Source organism: Olea europaea, chromosome 10, assembly GCF_002742605.1.
Source record: "Olea europaea var. sylvestris chromosome 10, O_europaea_v1, whole genome shotgun sequence".
In the NCBI taxonomy this organism is placed as follows: domain Eukaryota; kingdom Viridiplantae; phylum Streptophyta; class Magnoliopsida; order Lamiales; family Oleaceae; genus Olea; species Olea europaea.
Window position 1 is genome coordinate 43,788,083 of NC_036246.1, and position 20,680 is coordinate 43,808,762.

The 20,680-nt window shown below is 33.4% G+C and overlaps 1 long non-coding RNA gene and 1 pseudogene across 1 annotated transcript; both read right to left on the reverse strand.

The window, feature by feature from the left end:
* Positions 1-3,949: 3,949 nt before the first annotated feature.
* On the reverse strand, positions 3,950-11,977 carry LOC111402421 (annotated as a pseudogene).
* A 4,644-nt stretch (positions 11,978-16,621) lies between these two features.
* On the reverse strand, positions 16,622-17,347 carry LOC111402799. Its single transcript, XR_002704356.1, has 2 exons — positions 17,169-17,347; positions 16,622-16,895 (listed from the first exon to the last, which is right to left on the reverse strand). It is a non-coding gene; the product is annotated as an uncharacterized LOC111402799 (long non-coding RNA).
* Between the last annotated feature and the right edge of the window lie 3,333 nt (positions 17,348-20,680).

A 20,680-nucleotide genomic window follows, 5' to 3' on the forward strand; every position in this document is an offset into this window, starting at 1 on the left:
ATCTGCTTCTGATCAGATACAAAAAAAGTTATGCAAAGGTATTCAGTATTATCTTCTTGCATCGTCTCAATATGATATCCATTGCAGCGGATATCTTTAAAACTAAACAAATTTCTTTTGAATTTGCTAGAATAAAGTGCATCGTATATATTGTATTATTTGGTAAAATAATACAAGTTCTTCTGGAGCTTTCAATGATATTCGATGCGCATGATATTGTATTGACATTATTTTCTTTCAATGTTAAGTTCTGAAAATATTTTTTGTCTTGAAGAATAGTATGTGTAGTTGCACTATCAATCAAGCAGGTATTTTGACAATCTATCATGAATATATCATTATAACAAATTAGATATATATATTTTTTTTTAAAAATTGAATTTAAATTTAAAATGATAAGCATAATTAATACATTGAAATTAACGATGCATAATAAAGTTCAAATTTTTTGCGAAAAGTAAAAATATGTTTCAAACTAAATTTCTAAAATAAAAGGAAATACTAGCATAAAACAAATTAATCTATATCTTCCATCACACCACACCCAATCAAATGACCAATATTCCCATTTGGATCAGTAAAGAAATCAGAGACATCCAAATGAGTTACATCATTTGGACCATCATAATTAGCAAAATTTGTCTTAACTTTTCCCTTTCTCTTGATTGATTTTTGGTAGAGATCCACAAGGTGTTTTGCTGTATGACAGGTACGTGTACAATGCCCTTTCATTCCACATTTAAAGCAACTTTCTTCGTGTACCTTTTTGAATATGCTACTTTCATTTGTTTTGTGCCTTTTGAAATTGTTGCTTTGTCGATAACTTTGTTGATTACTTCGTCCATGGTTTACTCCGCGTGTACGTGCGCATCCACGTCCAAATCCTGGTCCATATCTACATCCACGTCCACGTCCTTGTCTTGATATTACATTTGTTTCAGGCAATGCATTACCAATTGCTTCAGGCAATGGTACAGAACCAGTTTGACGTAACCTATGATTTTTCATCAGCAGTTTATTATTCTGTTCAACAACAAGCACACATGATATAAGTTTTGAGTATTTTTTGAAACTACGCTCGTTATATTGCTGCTGCAGGAACACATTCAAGGCGTGAAAGGTGGAACAAATTTTCTTTAACATGTCTTCATCAGTGATTTTTTCTCCACACATTGTCAATTTTGAACATATTCTGAACAATTCAGAATTTTACTCACTGACAGTTTTGAAGTCTTGCAAATGAAGGTGCATCCACTCATATCGGATTTTGGGAAGGACTCTAGTCTTTTGATCAAATCTTCCAATTAATTTTTTCCAAAGAACCTGTTCGGCTAGCCTTTCGGGATTGATATTGTCTTTTACATGGGCCTTTTGCAGAACCTCAATCATTTACTCTCGGTGATGTTCCGAGGTTATCAATAGATCAACAATTGAGATCTGCGTGGGGATCTTTTTTAGTTGTTCCGCCACATTCTACTCTGGCTTCTTGAGAGCTTTGTTCCGACCTAGTCATATTTCCTATCTTAGCACATTCTTCACCCTCTTTCTTCTCCACTTTTTCAATGCTATCGTCCTGCTTTCATATGTCCTAGACACCTTTGAAGCCTTACCTTCCCTTACTTATAGAAAAGGGCGTGGTTGAGATAACGATAGGTGAAAGTTTAGGGATAGTAATGGTGGCTGGTGCGGGCCTTGGTTGATGGTTGACATGGATTGAGACAGGTTGGTTGAGCACGAATTTTTTGTTCTGTACCTTTCTGTGGTCTGGCTGGAGGGTATTTGAGAAGTCTTCACTGAGCTGGCTCAGGCTTACTTCTATGGGGTCTGCCTTTTGATCAAATCTTCCAATTAATTTTTTCCAAAGAACTTGTGGATCTTTTTCAATAAAATATTCATTTTTTAGTCCATCGTGAAGATAATGGCAAAGGAATATGAGTGCTTTTGCACGATCCTGTAAGGATTTTTTGTTTCCTTCTTTTATTATCTCTCCCAAACCTTTTGAGACAAGATGAATATTAGCGTCAAGTACCCATGATAGATAGTTTTTGCCAGATGTCAAGTGCAGCAAATTCAAATTTTGTGATATTTATCATTTGATTAACTACATAGTAAAGTAAAATGAAAATATAATTAGTTTCGAAGAATATGATTAGACATCACATAATAGTTAATCATGACATAAGTTGCTTATTTTCCTTCAGGGATAAACATTTATTTAAAATAATATGTTCTTCGAAACACGTGCTACTAGAGGAACACATATTTTACTATTACCCTATTCGAGAGCAATATGTCAATATTTTTCTGAAATATTAATTATATAATTTATGCTCTTCATGAGCAAGTAATATTCTTCAAGAATATTAATTATAATATTGTGTTACTTCAGGAGTATCAACAAACTATGTATAATAGATAGATTTTAAATTAATATGCTTCTAGAATATTAATTATAATGTTGTGCTACTTCAGGAGCAACAACATGATAAATTGTTAAGTTAAAGTTTATATAAGAATATCTAAAATATTTAATTACCATATAGACATGGTATGAATTTACATACAAGAGTTAATAATAGAAAAATGTATAAGTAAAGGAAAAAAAAATCTTCCAAGCATGCATGTGAAAAGAATATTTACATACCATACAAACAGGATATGATGCAAAAATTAATTACCAAATAGATAATATATGAATTTATATTTTAAAATTGATAACCAAACATGTATTAGAAAAAAAATCTTCATACATAGAAGTTAACAAAATTGGTTAAATCACTTATTGACTAAATCTTTTACCAACATGCAAAAGATACTAAACGTGCAAATGAATTTCACATATATACAAATTAAAGATAGAACTAATATGTAATAGATTCAAAAGACAGAATTAATACTTAATAATATGTGAAAAAATTGATCGTGTATTAATAAAAAAAAGTGAATTAATGTGTTCAGATTACACATACAAACATAAATTAGAATTAATATGCACGAGACTAAAAGTAGAGAAGAAGCAATCTCATTATGATGTGTATGTATATTGAAATATTTCACATGCTGCCAAATTAATTTTGGTACACGTGATAAATATTCATGCCTATAAAAATTATTACATTCACTAAACTTTGAAAAATTAAGTTATCGTGCTGATAACGTATTATAAAAATGAAGAAAAGAGAAAAGAACAGAGATAAGTCAATAAACTTGTATATTTTATTAAGAATCAAAGCCATGTATTTATATGACAGAATCAGAGATACAACAGTAATTATTTATAGGACTGCAGGGATGTAATTATCATTCACCTCTAATCCCTAACAAACGTTCCTTTTACAACAAGGTTGTATTTTTATAAAAATGAATTTTAATCGCCTGGGAATCATCCAAGCGTGCGTAAAGGGAGTAATTGTGGCGTTCAATTTAACAAAAATAATGAAGCATACGATATAAATAATTTTGTGAACAATTTCAAAGTTATCTTTTATGTTTAGGGTGAATAGGCTTTGTGACTATAATTTAACTTTGACTTCTATCTTTAGATAATACGTAAAAATGATTTATATTATAATTGTTGTTTATTGAAATTAGTCCCATCGTGTTGCTTGTACGCATGAATGTGCATGAACATTTTTGTGATTTTCAAATTGCGATTAATAATAAAATCAAATGTTTTTGGATTTTGGTTAAAAAAATAGGTTAAATTGGACTTCAAGTATATATATATATATATATATATATATATATATATATATATATACATATATATATACACACATATATGTGGTAGTACTAATTCTTGCGAAATGTGGAGATAAAAAATATGCTCAACTAAAAGTGATTAAATTTTATGCATTTTCCAAATATGCAGTTTAATTTAATCCGTCCGATAGCTATAACCGAGTTTTGGAAACTGCTGATGAGAGATGATTCTCTTGTGAGCAAGAGGAAAGATGAAGCGTTGCCAAATCAATATACGATACTAAGCAAATTTAACATCAGTACGTCAACAATTGGGAGAAAACTATATACCTATCGCAAAATAAAGGGACCGTAAACTCAAACCGTAATTGCATTTTTATGCTTCCTTCCATCATCCTCCTCCATGTCGATTGCGTAATTGCGTGTATCATTCGATAAGCTTGCCACCACAGCTTGGATTACTTGTTATGACAAGTCAGTTGCTTCATGATATGAAGTCTTGAATGTAAAACCTGAATCGTCACCAGACCTTCTTTGCATAATGCTTGCCCTTTGCATCAAGCGAACCAGTGCTTGCACAACCTCAGACATGGGGGGCCTAAACTCGGGTTCAGGCTGTATGGGAAATGATAATTATATTTAAAATGTACCGGAGTTCGACTAAGATTTACAGAATAATTTTGGCACTTAAATCTTACCTGGACACAGAGGGCAATAATGTCTGCAAAGCGGGACAAAGATTTTGCAGGATACATGCCATTTAGTGAAGGGTCAACCATCTTTGCTAAAGCATCAATGTCATGAAGTTGAGGAGTGGCCCATCTCACAAGTGACTGTTCTGATCTCACTCTTGAACTGCACCACGATCCAGGGAAAAAGAAGGGAGAACAGAGAAGGCAGAATTAGGGGAGTGAAGAAATTTTGAGAAGTTTTTGAGAATAAACTGCTATCGCCAAATCATCCAGGATTAGTTTTACCTATCAAGTGGCTTCCGACCTGTGAGAAGCTCCAACATGACCACACCAAAGCTATATACATCGCTCTTTACAGTGTATATTCCAGATAAGGCAAACTCAGGAGCACTGTAACCGAATGAACCAACCATCTGGGTTGATGAAATCTGTCAAAATAGTAATGAAAGTCAGAATATCAGAAGCTATTTTGGTCTGATTGCAGCATCGAAGTCTGATTACCGGTGTTTCAGATCAGTGCAAATTACTAGTACACAAGTCATCCAGTAACAATTCTTAACTGATACTTTCCAGGAAGTTTGAAAGCAATTCAATTTTACTTCCTGTAGGATTTTTACAACTAGGAAGACTTGAATAAACTTCCCAACCTACCCTCACATGTCAATTACATAAAATAATATGCATCTCAATAATCATCTCATTGAAAGGCCAACAACAAAATCACAAAAGTAGCTAAACTGATCTACAAATATTTACCCCCATTGACTTACCTGTCGTTCTGTGTTTGGAGTCAAAGCAGCTAATCCACAGTCTGATAAATGGGGATTGAGCTCTTCGTCTAGTAAAATGTTTGCTGATTTGAAGTTTCTATGTACAACAGAAGGTAAACACACTTCATGCAGGTACCTATGCAAAGAAGATCCATTTTAGTGAGCAAACCATGACAGGAAGAGGAAGGGAGGGGGAGGTTCTTTAAAACTGAATACATGTGTTGCATACTCCAAAGCCCGAGCAGTGCCAAGTGCAACTCTAACCCGTGCATTCCATGTAAGCATCTTGCTCCTCTCATCAGCAAAGTGCAGCATATCATGCAAGCTGCCATTTCCAATGTAATCATAAACGAGAAGACGTTGTCCATGCTCTGCACAATATCCAGCCAGCTGAACAATGTTGGGGTGCCTTAGGCGTGACATATTTGAAACAGCTTCAACAAAATTATCTTCCTCCTGTAGTGATAGTGCTGCATTGTCTATCTTCTTAATAGCCATAATCTGAAATAAATCACATATAAGAACATTCAGTACACCCTTTTGAATTGTTTAAGAGGTAAGCACAAGAACTCTTTTTCACTTTCAGACAATTTGACATTGAAGAGTGATGAGACAATTTCCTTGTCCCGATGTTACGTCATCCAAATAAGTATGTGTGTGTGTGTGTGTGTATATATATATTTGTTATTGTGATGAGAAAAATTACTAGATCCTATTCATCAGCATCAACAGCTCTTTAAAGCAAGCAGTTCATTACTTATATTGAGTGTGAATCTCATCTGAACGACTAAAAAGGGGAATTCGGTTTAGACTATTATAAAGTTGTCCAAGCAGAGGAGTGACGAAACTTGCTTAAATTGCATATTATTTGACGTTCAGCAATCAAATAAAGAAACTATAAATGTACTAAGATATGTTATAGTCATGAGAAAATGACTCACCTTTCCACTGGGGAACTCTGCTCTGTACACACGACCAAGAGAACCTTCACCAACTAGATTTTCTTGACTAAAGCTACTTGTTGCAGTTTGAAGCGCAGCAACTGTATAAGAAGTGGCTGTTACTGGAGACTTCATTCTTTTTATAGATCCATTTTTCCCTTGTATTCTTTCAACTGTCACCCTTTCTGCCGGCAGAGGCTTTAAATCAGCTGCGGTAACTGTAGACATTGCCCTTTGCTCTTGCATCTCCATATTCACTAGAAACAAAGCAGAGATTCGATAATGAATAAATTCAGTGCCACCTAAAAAATGAACATATATGAAAGCACAAAAAACATGAACAATATTTAGAATATTAGAAATATTTGTAAACAGATGAGGATCTCGAATCTTCAGATTCTCAATTTAATAAATTGCAGAGTTCACATAAAAGTTAAAAGTAAAGATTATTTCATTACACCCACCCAGCTGGGAACCAGTAACAAATAGAACAAGAAGTGAACTAGTAAAGACCTAAATAAAGCGGAATATGGTAAAAAGAAATAAGGTATAGTAGTGATTGAAACATTAGAAAGAACTACATGTCATGACAAGTTGCAAATGACTGCCAAATAACCAGAATCTGTTGAACTTTATTAATGTGCACATTACATATTCAGAAAATATTAGAAAAATGATGTTCAATGCTATCGGGATGTTCATGACAGATAAAATTGGTTTGAAAGGTAGTATGATTTAGCCTAACCATATATTTCTTAAGAAAATTAACAAATAACTTTAAACAAACAACTCAGAAGCATGAGGTCCGGCACCTATGTGCAGAAAGTTAAGTAGGAAAAAGCTATAGTCAAGTTTAATAAAGGAACCTGGAGAATTTTGAAACAAAGCGTACTACTCTTTGTAGAACACGAGAACTGGCTTGTGTCAGTAGAAAAAGAGAACAAAAGCTTCAATGAAATATTAGCAATATTTACATCAAACCTAAGTATAACGGACACGCCAACACGTGATTTTCCGAAAAAGTAGGACATAGACACATCGATTTAAATCCTTTGAAATTTTAAATTCATTTATTGTATCTTTATTTTAATATTTTTTTATATAGGACATGGTACATAGCATGTCTGACACTTGAGTGAATGGTATCTCTAAAGTATCCCTCTAGGTCAGCAATTAAAAAAAATATAAAAAATGGGACAAGGGCACATAGCTTGTTTGACACACGTCTTATGTCCGAGGAGTGTCTAGGTCCGACACATGCCCACATAGGAGGAGTATCGGTGTATCATAGCATCAAACTATTACCAAAGACAAGCCACCATCCATATATCAGGCCTACATTAACAAATGAGACGTTTCTAAAGTAGCTTAATATAGTGATGATAAGAAGTGGCTACCTTTATCTGTGCTGACGGGAAGACTTGCTGCTGAGGGTGGTCGTGCAACAATCTCCTTCTTGTTGCCCCTTCGAAGGCAAAAAACAAGTCCAAGTATAACGAAGAGTACTGCAAGTGAAGATCCTATAACTATACCTATAATAGGTCCAGTATTCAACCCATTCTTTTTATTTCCGTTGTGTTGATTAGGAAGTGGGCGATCAGAATCCGGAGATTGGCCAGGCGGAGGGCGATTTCTGTTATTGCGAGAGCTAACTGGAGGCGGCGAGGTGTACGGCGGTGGCGGTGGAGCTGGGCCATTGGCAAATGCATTTCCATCATAACTGTTTTCGATATACAAGGCACACTAACAAAATAAGATCATTATAATTACACAAGATATTGAAATGCATGCAGTCACTCACATAAATTTAGGCATAGAGCTTAGTTCCTTTGGTATCCACCCACTAAATTGGTTGTTGGCAACATTTCTGCAGAAAATAATATCAGCAAGAATATTTACATGATATCCTAAATGGTATCAGGAATCTAAATGGGAGAGCGAAGAGTAGGGGAGAGATCTTTACAAGTTAGTCAAAGGCAAACCAACTAAGATGTTGAGAGAACCAGTAAGTTGGTTGTTTTGCACATGGCTGCCAAAAGACAAATATTCAGACGAATTAAGCAATGAACACAACGCCCACAAAAGAGAGGTCCAGTATTCAACCCATTCTTTTTATTTCCGTTGTGTTGATTAGGAAGTGGGCGATCAGAATCCGGAGATTGGCCAGGCGGAGGGCGATTTCTGTTATTGCGAGAGCTAACTGGAGGCGGCGAGGTGTACGGCGGTGGCGGTGGAGCTGGGCCATTGGCAAATGCATTTCCATCATAACTGTTTTCGATATACAAGGCACACTAACAAAATAAGATCATTATAATTACACAAGATATTGAAATGCATGCAGTCACTCACATAAATTTAGGCATAGAGCTTAGTTCCTTTGGTATCCACCCACTAAATTGGTTGTTGGCAACATTTCTGCAGAAAATAATATCAGCAAGAATATTTACATGATATCCTAAATGGTATCAGGAATCTAAATGGGAGAGCGAAGAGTAGGGGAGAGATCTTTACAAGTTAGTCAAAGGCAAACCAACTAAGATGTTGAGAGAACCAGTAAGTTGGTTGTTTTGCACATGGCTGCCAAAAGACAAATATTCAGACGAATTAAGCAATGAACACAACGCCCACAAAAGAGAAAAAAACACACACACACACACACACAGAGAGAGAGAGAGAGAGAGAGAGAGAGAGAGAGAGAGAGAGAGAGAGAGAGGATAAGATTTAGTAAGTTATCATTTTGATACTCACAGGGTGGAGAGATTTGTCAATGAATTGAAGGAAGGCGGAAGATCTCCAGTGAAATTGTTGAATGATAAATCCCTGCAACGACCTCATATCAATGGATACTTCCAAACAAGATTGACAGATATCCCTGGCCACTAGTGCGGTTTTGTAATATGAAATCTTAATAATAACTACCCTTAAGAATACTATGAAAACAAGGTTTACCAGTAAGGGTTTTGGCATTAAGAAAATATTGCTTGCTTCAAAAATTGGGCATTATTCTCCTGATTGTGCTGATCTACTAGACCATTTGTTAAAGTAAGTTTGGTCAAACAAAACCGAGTGAAGTTGCAGTTGAAGTTCTCATAAATGACAAACACTAAACATTATTTGTACTTTCTAATACAATATACTGTCTCATATGCAGATAGTAAAAGTAAAAATGGTACTAATATCTCCAAGTGTTCCTATTTTTCTTATTACATTTATTATTTGTATAAAGGATGACTAAAGTCGTGTTCATTCAATATATCAGATATAAATGGGTGCAGATTAATTAACTTATAATGCACCTGATGGAGATTCTAGGAGAAATATGATTAAAATAGAGTTTGATTTAGACTCAGTTTGATTAGTTTTTGATTAACAAGTATTTTAATATTCGATATGCTTGTGATGTATCAAAAGCTTTCATACAGTAATGGATGTTACTACTATAAAATGGAAAACTAGGGCTTCAATTTACATTTAATGGAAATTAATTATCAATTGATATAAAAATTTCTCTCTTTAAGATTCTCTTCTCCTTTTCTCTCTCTTATTTTGTTAGTTCTGCATCAAAAAGGCTAAAAGAAGTCATAGCAAAGATGAGAATGTTTGAATACGTAATCTACATGCAAAAGAGGATTTGAAAGAATAGAACAAAAAGACAGAAGATTTAAGAAACTAAATGGCCAAAATTAAGAAATGAGATTACAAATTTAACCCAGTGCCTTACAATGTTGCGAGGGCAGAATGATTGGCAAACATATCTCCAATCGACTGAGACAGCGAATTCCGACTAATGTTCCTAAAACCATGAATAGATAGAAAATACAGGAAAACCATCAAGATCAGATAATGCATCTAGTTGTTTTAATATTTTAAGGGCGTAGAGGATATGCCACTCACAAATAGTTAAGAGAGGCCATACTAAATATGGAATAAGGGAGATTCCCGCTTATATTGTTGTTTGCAAGGTTTCTGAAGTAAGATGGGAATAACATTAGCACATGGATCATTGGAATACATACTAGCTACTGTACAAAGAAATGCTCCTCATAACATATGAAACATTACAGGTTTGTCAGGTTAGGAGGTAACTGATATGGAATTGCATCGTGAATATTATTGCCACTCAAATCCCTATAAGAAAAGAAGTAAATAAAAAGTTAATTAACTCATCTTTGCCAACAACTTAAAAATATTTTGACAAATAAGTGCAATGAAGAAAAGAGTTCTCTTACAGTGTCTTTAACGACATTAGGTTATTGAGCACGTATCCCATTGTTCCACTGAGACCCAACCCAGAAATTTGACTGTCATAAGATAAATAAAATATTCAGCCCAAATACCAACATATTAAGCCCTCAATGTGCTTGTAATATCAATGGGTACAGAATTCCAAGAGAACGTCACTTACACAGAGACAACAGCAGAACCCTGACATGTAACTCCCTTCCACGACTCTCCACAAGGATCTCCACCACTAGATTTCCACCCAGTTAGCTGTGATGAACTGTTTAGTGAAGTGTACAAAACTTGAAGTGCTTGTACTGTCCATTCAGGCGAACACACACCAGATTCAGTTTACCAGATATAAACATCAGTCAATCTGATACTTAAATGACAAATTTACATTATCATACACCAAGCTAACATCATAAGCTCTCAAGCCTATAGTGGAAAAAGCCAACCAAATGTATGAGAAAGAATGGCAGGTGGAGCCAAGCAAAATCTGATAATACAAAGTCAAGATACGGGCTTTTACAAGTGAGTCCCCATTTTGACTTACATTGAATGTTAAATGCTTAATAAGCCAAACTATAAAGAGAGAACGAGTTTTATAAAATAACTAGTGGATAAAAATCTAGCTTTATTTAGTTTTAGATTCATCATATTTAATGCACCCTAGCAGAACATCATATTAAATTGCCAAGTCATAACAACTACGAACAAAACACACAAAATACCAAACCTCATATCCTGAAATTTTTGCAGCACATATATACAGAGAAGCACATATGCAAGAAACAGAAACAGAGACAACATGCATCAAGAGATGTTGATATACGGACTTTACAGTCAAGGAATCACTTTTCCCAACCAATGATCAATTTGTAATTTTTTGGAATTCAGTGCTATACCAAGATTGGAAAATCGAATAGTGCTCAACCCCAATATCTAGATTATATTACCCAATCGATTTACGGAGTTAAAAAGTTTACCTAATAATACTATGATCACATTAAATCATTATCGTCAGTAAAAACTAAAATGTCAGCATATCCTATACTAGCAAGACCAAGGCTCCTTCTTTAGTCCTTCAATTTTTCTCCAAGGTTTAAATCATAAGATTCTCGCTCTCTCGCGCACGTATATGCATCACGTCGCATCATCAAGACCTTGAACTCTGAAATATCCTTAGTATGAAAATTGAAGAAAACTCATTTTCATGACTTTATTCTCCTCAGTAAGTCCGAGCAGCTCACCGATCAAATCACATTAGACATCTCCAAATTAACAACAAACAGAAAATATATTAAAGCTTTACCGTCACTAGGATCAGTAGTTCCACCAACTACATTACTGAAACTAAAGATCACCGCAGAAATCACCACAAGCGCAGTGAACAACGGAGTACACCTGACTGTGACTTTTCTCTCCATATCCGAAATGCCGAATGACAACAGTTAGTCCAGTGCAAATATGAGGATCAAACTAACTGAGAATTGTGAAAAGGCAGCGTCTGAATGAAGAAGAAGAGGAGGAGGAGCTGTGATCGGCTGCAGTAGGCGGCGCCATTGTTAAAAAGGACTCTCAGATTCGAAGCTTTAGTGTTATTAAGAGAGAGAAACAAAAACCAGAAATAAACAAATACAATAATGAATAAAATACGTCGGCAAATATGGGGGAAACTATAAACGAAATTAATTACTGATTTTTTTAGTGATAATTGCACAATAAGTCTCCAACCTATTGTCTCTGTAACAAGTTTATCCTCAACCTTTAAGAAAGAGCAAGTTCATCAGAGCATTACATCATAAAGGCACAATTACCTTTCAGTCTCGAAAATCGTCCAAGTCTTAAACTTATCTTTATAAAATTGGGTTACGTGAAGACCCACACAACAATTTAACAAAATTTCAAACAACTTTCATCCTCGAGAATTCATTGTGCAATTAAATTAACTGATTGATGAATTACTTCATATGATGTTACAAGTTGTTTAAACTAAACAATATGTGACATTCTTTTAGTAAATATTTTGGTAATTATCGTTTTTGAAATTAATTACTATAATGAAATGTTGAATGGTTGATGATAATTAAGGTAATAGATTGGACACCAATGTTGCAACCATTCCGTGTTAAAATAGTGAAAGTGATGTCTCTTGTCAAAGATTTTGACAGTTTCTGTATATTTGATTATACAACTTTGGGTAAAAATTGACGACTGACGTGTTATTAAGAAAATAGATTAGATGCCAATGTTGCAATTTCGCCATGTTGAAATTATTCAAGCAAATTTTTTGGTTGAAAATAGGCAAGCAAAGTATGCTCCGTCACAAAATTTTCCGGTGTCCTTTTCTGAATTTTTCCACAATTATTTACCCTTTGTCAAGTGAGGTAATTACGAAATTGCCATGGTAGTAATGCGTATGAATGCTACGCCACCGACGTCGGTTGGATTCGTGAAAATGACTAAGCTGTCCTTATTTGTGATAGTGAAATTGACCCACTTCGTGTTTCTCCTTTTGACTTTGCATTTGTTTCACATGAAACTTTTTGGGGGGTCGTTTAGTCAAATGACCAAAAAGGGCAAATAGTATTAATTTATAAAAATGATAATTATATTAACAGCTTAATTTTCAGTAGTTGTAACATTTTAAAATTACATTGAAGCCTTCTATCTTTGTTCATTATGGTACCTATATTTTTAACTTTTTTCGTTGTATTTTTATTTTCAATCTTTCATTAATTAGCAAATCACGTCTCTAATAATGAATTCCATCAAAAAATTCTTGAGAAGACTTAAACCGACTTATTTATCTATCCTATAATAACATGTAAAAAAATATATCAAAATATTATTTTTCCTCACTTCAAAACACGCATACAAAAACCATGCTCGACATGATCATACTTGTAAAAGGTAACAATGCTCAACACAAATCATTGACCAATATTATAAGATAAGTATCTTTATACAAAGAAGCTTCATACAGTTAACAATAATTTATATAAATTGATGGAGCATCAAGGAGACAAAAGGGAAGAAGTTGACTTGAGAATAAAGGCAGCATCTCAAATTTCCATTATACAAAAATATAAAGCAATTATGCTTAGATTCCTTTGGTCAAAATAAAATTTGTTTTTCCATCCATGAAAGCTATTATTTGGTCTTCATTTAAAAAGAATTTATAAATATTTTGATTTAAAATAGAAATGATGGATAAGTGAATAATAACATAAGCAAAATGTAAAAATGATTTGCACTATGAAATTTTCCCTCCCTTGTTATAAATAGCAAGACACCTTGAAAGCCGGTAAATTCATCTTGCATTAATATCTTTGATAAGAATTTAGTCAAATTTATAGCATAAGAAACAATACACATGGACATTGTTTTATGTTCTTATAAGGTAAGATTTTAGCTTCGTTCTTAGGATTAAGTTATATAGTTACAGGGGCGGAGGTCCAAATGACCCCCACAAAATTTTGGATATTTTTTTTTTACAAAAAAGAAGTTGTTTTAACCCATTTTGACCTACTATAATACATATCAAATGAAGTCGAAATATTGTATTCTTAATTTCGAAGTGCTCATGGCCTAATTTTTTTGCTTTTTAATGGCGTGCCAAATGATCAACTATATGAAAAGTTACGACGTATTAAAGTAGGTCGTTTCAAATTAATATTTCAAAAATTTCGATAATATGCTAACTTTTAAAATTTGCCAACAATCGTATACCATTCGAATTTACAAATTGCCTGCATCATCTAGAAGCTCGTTTCGAGAACTATATCATAGTCATATCTAATGGTTCAAACAAATATTGAAATTAGTTAAACATATGTCAAACGTACGTACTAAAAGATACGTTTAACTCGTCTTTCTTTTAAAAAAAATCAATTATTTCATTAACGTTTATTATTTTTGCACGATGAATTTTCCAATATAATTACATCATTTTATTAGGAAATTTTACATGAAAAATGACATTAAAAATTCTAAAATCTTTGAGGATTAAATGTAATTTGAATTACTTTTAAATTATTTTTTCATTAAACTTAAATTTCATTTACTTCCTAAATTCAATCTGAATTTTATCTCAATTCATTTACTTCCTACACTCAATTTGATTTACTTGTCGTTAGCTCAACATCCATAAATGACATGATAAACAAAACTATATATTTGACAAAACTCATTTAACAATATTGATAATGATATAATTATAAAATATTTTCAAAGTTTCAAAAATGTGTATTAACTTATTTTCATTAATATTATATTATTTAAAAAAATTACATATTAATTTTTGACCCCACAACCCAAGAAGGCTGGGTCCACCCCTGTATAGTTAAGACTTTTGTGTACCAATTTTAATAGGGGCATGACATTGAATCACATTCTCATCGTTCTTGACTTGAATCAATCTTATCTGATAGCTTAATTTCAATACCACAACTCTTATTCTCTCGAAGGAATTCTTCATTCTTGTTGATTTGTAGCCATACTTCACAAAGAGTAGTCACATTAATCTCCTTGTCTACTGTCTAGTTACTTGAATGGATATAGAGACACAAGGCAAAAGAAGATGAGAAGAACATACTCGTGGAATACAAGTCACCAGATGTAAAAAGTAGTTAATTATAAAGAGAGAGGGGCCCGGGCGGGCAGGTCTAACTTTCCATCATTTGTCATTCATTGTTCCATTATTGTTTTCTAGTGGTGCCCATAATCCCAGACTTGCCTCCTATATTTTATCTAATATTTGGGTGTATTAGGCTGTCTATATCGGAAAGGTTTAAACCAACGAACAATGTAAAATCACATCTCTTGATCGAGTTAATGTTGAAGCATTCAGCCATTCTCATAGGATGGAAGAACGTCATTCGTTACTCTATATAGAATTAGATCAAGAACACGAAATTTTGCTGTCGCACAAAAGGTTGGAACCTCTCTATATATTTAAATCGATATTCCTTCAATTATTAATAAAATATAAAAAGACACTAATTGAATAATTTTAAATAAATTTAATTATGCATCCATGTTATGGTAGTTCAACAATACGATTTTAAAAATTAAAGTACTAGAATTTTTTATATGCTGGGGAAAAACCGCAAGATACTGATTGTTGACAATTGGTCCACCTGTTATTGTTAAAATTGGTAAAATGCTATAGAAAATTTGTTTGTGATACAGTTAGTTGACTAATTGATCTATAGTATACAATAGGTTGATAACAAAATCATTAATTAAAATTTTTTAAGTATGTCAATAATTACAAGATCGTTTGACATGATTTTTATTTTTTATGGATGAGCTTCTTGAGGAAGTTGTATTAGATCAATTTTTTCTAAAAGTTCTTCAAGCGGACAAATGCTTCTACAAAATTATCCAAATAAATTCTAAAGCAATTTCAAAATCTCAAAAGAAGCTTTTGATTTTTCAAAAATCTTATCAAACGAGTCCTATATTTTTACAGTTAACTTAGAAATAAATCTATGAAAATACCTTAGTAAGGTAATTCGAAGATATTACGTTACTAAAAGAATTAAAAAGTATTGTTTATAATACTGTCAAGTTAAATGTTCCACAACCCAACTTCCCATAAGTGATGGGCTTCTCCTAAAATTTTATTCCTTTCTTTTAGGCAAATAAGGAGTAGAAGTAGAATGCAAAGTATTCAGGCTAATGTCAGAAGCAGGGGCGAATCCAGGATCGAAGTTCAGCTAGGGTGGAGGTTGACTGTTGACCGTTGACTGTCGACGATCAACAATCGTAATAGTCCGATCGTTTATTAAAATTTGAAGACAATCAACGATCAACAATCGTTGACCGTCAACAATGACAATCAACAATCTTCTCAATTAATTTTTTTCATTTATCCTAATTTCCTAAACATGAATTTCCAAATCAATAATCATAACTCATAAAACATAAATTACATATCATAAATCACAATTCGCAAACATAATTTCTTATACATAAATTTTCAAATCAATAATCATATCTCGTTAAAACATAATTTACTAATAATAAATCACAATTCGCTAGCATAATTTTGTAAACATAAATTCCCCGAAACGTAAATCATTCCTCATTAAAACATAAATTACTTATAATAAATCACAATTCACAAGTATAATTTCGTAAACAAAAATTCCCAAAACAATAAACATTCTTCATTAACCTTGACGTAAATTACTTATCAGTTATCATAAATCACAATTCACAAACATAACTTCGTAAACATAAATTCCCAAATCAATAATGATAACTCATAAGACAATAGGACATATAACATAAATTACTTATCATAATTCATAAATCACAATTCTCAAACACAAAATACTTGAGTTTCTTGAGGAGCAGAACATTTGTGGAACTAACTCGACCTAAATTATTGACTCCTAGAAATCGTCGAATCATGAAAGTTAAAGGACAGTAAGAAGCTAATAGCGAACCTGCAAAGTCGTACCCAAAAATTCATACCATTTTCTCAACAGATTGCTTTACTTACTATGATTGGCAAACTGTGGGGCTTGTCCACAGTTTTCACCTGAGTGGTCCACCTGAAAATATCACGAGGCTTCTTAGTTGTATAGAAGAGGACTTGAACTTGAAGCAGTATAAAGGACTCAATATAGCTCCCACCCATTATGTTCCATCAATGAGCCGGCATCCCCAAATCAATAAATCATAACATAATTAATATTATTTACTCAACATCAACAACTACAAGTCAAGTAGGCAGTAGCCAAAACAAAATAGAACAAAACCATAACAAAAAAAACAAAAAAAAAAAAGAAGAAGAAGAAGAAGAGGGAGAATTGAGAGAGAGTCACCAGCTTGAACAAAGAAGGCAGAAAGGAGAAACCTAGAAACGGCAGCGGCAGCTAGCAGTCACGGTCTCATAGACTCACTCACGGTAATCGGCTCGGCACTGCAGCGGTTTTTAGCACTTGGCTACGACGAATCCCTCCTGCTCGTGGCGTCGTCGATGCTGCCTATTCTTTGATGGAGTCTGGCTGAAAGGAGAAAGGGAGGAAAATGGTTTGACAATTGGCATTTAGGCTTCCACAATTTGGGAATTGGACAAAAGGAGAGAATTTTGGATTCTTGGCTTCACGATTGAAAATGACTGATAAATTGGACCATTTGTTTATTTCATTTGAGAATTGGGGTAAACAAAAAGAAGCCCAACTGCCCAACAATTACTCACAGTCACTTAACTGAAGCCCAAACAAAAAAAAGGGCTCTTTGCTTTCATCTTCGTCTTCTTCAGTTCTTCTCCCGACTCCGGCCGGCTCTGCAACTTCTGCAAAGGCCTGATTGGCAATTTCTACCAGGCGATTCTCAAGATTCCGGCGAAGCCAGCACGCGCGGCCGCGCCCCCTCGCCGGGTGCTGGCTCCGCGCCTGGTCAGAAGCCCACTTATTTTTGTCATTTTATGAAGTTTTGAGTGCAATTATATGGGGAAAAAAAGAAGGCTCAACACATTTGCAACCATGAGCCGGCTCAATACACCCTTTGGATTTTGAGGTTCTTGATCTTGAAATTTGAATAGGATTCTACGTTACAATTATTTAAATTCTAATTCTATTATCGTCTAGTTTAATATCATATAACGTACGCTAATTATCGATACATATAAGAAGCACAAAAATGAAGACATGGATGGAAGTGATCAATGTGTTGTTAATGTTTGTTCTTGTGCAAAATTTTAACTCATCATATTTGAATGTGGATCATGCCAAGAGTCAATCCTGAGGGTGTGCGAGTTGAGCAACCGAACAAGGCCTCAAAATTGGAGGGGCACCAAATTTTTTTTATTATAGTTGTATATTTATTTATAATTAAATATATAAAATATAAAATTTTTATTATTATGCATAAGATATTAAAATTAAGAATAATGTGACTAACTAATTATAATTTTCTTGAATATAATATTCTTAAATAGTATTCTTACCTTAAATAATGTGAGGGAAAAGGGAAAAATCCAAAAGATATCAAGCCGAGAAGTAAGAAAAACTGAACAAACGCCTTTTCCAATTGTCTTTTTGGAGAAAAGAGTTAAAGAAACTAACCGTCTTTTCCAATTGCCTCAAAGATAATTGAGGCGGAGAAGAGAGGAATCAATCTTCATTTTGGAGAAATTCTCTTTTTCTCCAATCATCTTTGATCTGGTTCTAAAAAATTCTCTATTTTCATTAAACGACGATTGACGATTTGTATTTTTCATAAAAACCCTTACTGGAAATCTAAATTACCTATTATCTTTTCTTTATTATCTTTTCGTCAATCTCATTAAGTGATTTCAGTGATTTGAATTCGTTGTGGATGATGCTAATTTGAAAGCATGTTGTGATCACCTTGATGTTGTTTTAAGACATGTAAATTTTTGCGATCTTGACGATGAAGATTTATTTCAGGAGTTATAAGTTTTGCGAAATCTTTTACCAAAAGAAATAAAGACAACTTTTGATATATTGACTTATTTGAAAAGATTGGATTGCTTTTCGAATACATGTTTTGCTTATAGAATATTATTGACAATTCTTATTATTGTTGCATCTGTTGGAAAAAGTTTTTCAATATTGAAGTTATTAAAATCTTATTTGCAATAAACCATGTTACAAGAAAGATTGAATAAATTCGTTTTGATATCTATTAAGCAAGACTTTGTAGAAAATATTGATTACGAAAGTTTAATTAGTGAGTTTGTTTCTAAAAATGCGAGAAGAAATATTTTTACATAATTTGTTGCATTTTAAGCTTTACACTTGAGATATATATATTGAAGGTTTGCTTATATTGAGTAATTTTGATGAAGTTCGATAGATGCTTTTAAGCTTTATATATATATATATATATATATTATTGAAATATTTTTTTAATATATGTTTTAGTTACTCGAAAGGTGCATCATTTTAAAATCTCGCAAAAGGCACCCAAAATCTTAGAACCTCTGAATTCATGCCTGTTACATTTTTGGCTCAACGTGATCTGAAAAAATCAATGGCTTGGATAAATTAGGTAGGATAACAGAAAAAATCTTTTTGTTCATAAATTCACGATTTTTTTTTAATTTTTAATTATAGATCTAAACCTGAAGGACAAAAATAAAAAATAAAAAAATGTTTAGTCCTGCTGAGTGTGGACCAGCCCCTGGGGTGTATGGGCTCCTCGAAACTTTGGCCTAGCTGAGTCCAGGTATTTCCTGAGCAGTTCAGCGTATGGCCTGGCATTGGTCCGGCTATTACTTATTAGTCATGTCGGACACGAGTTCAAGTCTCTTTACTCTCTTAATTATTTGAAAATATAGAAGGAAATAGAAATTAAAACTTATACTTCCTTAAATAAAACTGCATTTTCACAAATATAAATATGTAACGCCACCACCGAACTTTGTATCAAAATTATAAATAATTTAGCGGAAAAGATCGATGGAGGAGGTGGCTGTGAGATGGTAAAATTAGATATAAGAGCTGTGCAACAGCCAATGACGATAGCGTTCTGGTGGTGACGGGTGAGTGGGTCAATGTTTTGAGGATTGGTTGGTTACTAATTAGGATACAGATTAGAGCATACATAGCCCCTGTTTTGTTTTGTGGAAGTTATAGTTAACAATTAATTTTAACCCCACATTTCATAAAACTCACGATTTTTCAACAACTAATTTCATTAACTTCTATCAAAATTTACTAAAAATCTAATTTTAATCCACACCAAGTAGGAGTTATTGAATGTAAAGGTGGTACCATTTTTAACAAGTTAAACGGAGGAGTGCAAAGGTTTCCTCGGACCGAACGGAGATTGGCTATCGAGTGAAAAAGCAGAAGCAAGCTTGGCTGCAAAATCCATCCGTCGAGTCGCGACCCTTTGTTTTGACCATTTTAGCACGTGTATCGCCCATGGCGTAAGTGACATGATGAGCAATCCCATGGGTCTTCGCTTTCACGTCTCTCTAAAATGACATTATAATAAAATCTTGGTTTATTTAATTTACAGGGACTCCCAAGTACAATGGAAGTAAGGTAAGGTAAAAATAAAAAAAAAAGGAAGACTATAATCCTTAGTAGCACGATTTTTCGCTTTTAATTTGGAACCATTCTGTAATTGAAATTTCAAAGCTTGCAGAGGACTATCCTATGCAATTTCAATAAAGATCTCTCTCTCTCTCCCTCCTTCCGTTTTATTTATCTCCTCTTAAATTAATTAATCATTTTGATGTTCTTTTTTTTTATTTAAGTAATAAATCTTTTACTTATTTCCATCGTAAATTGAGATTCCCGAGTCTCTCTCTCTCTCTCTCTCTCTCTCTCTCTCTCTCTCTCTCTCTCTCTCTCTCTCT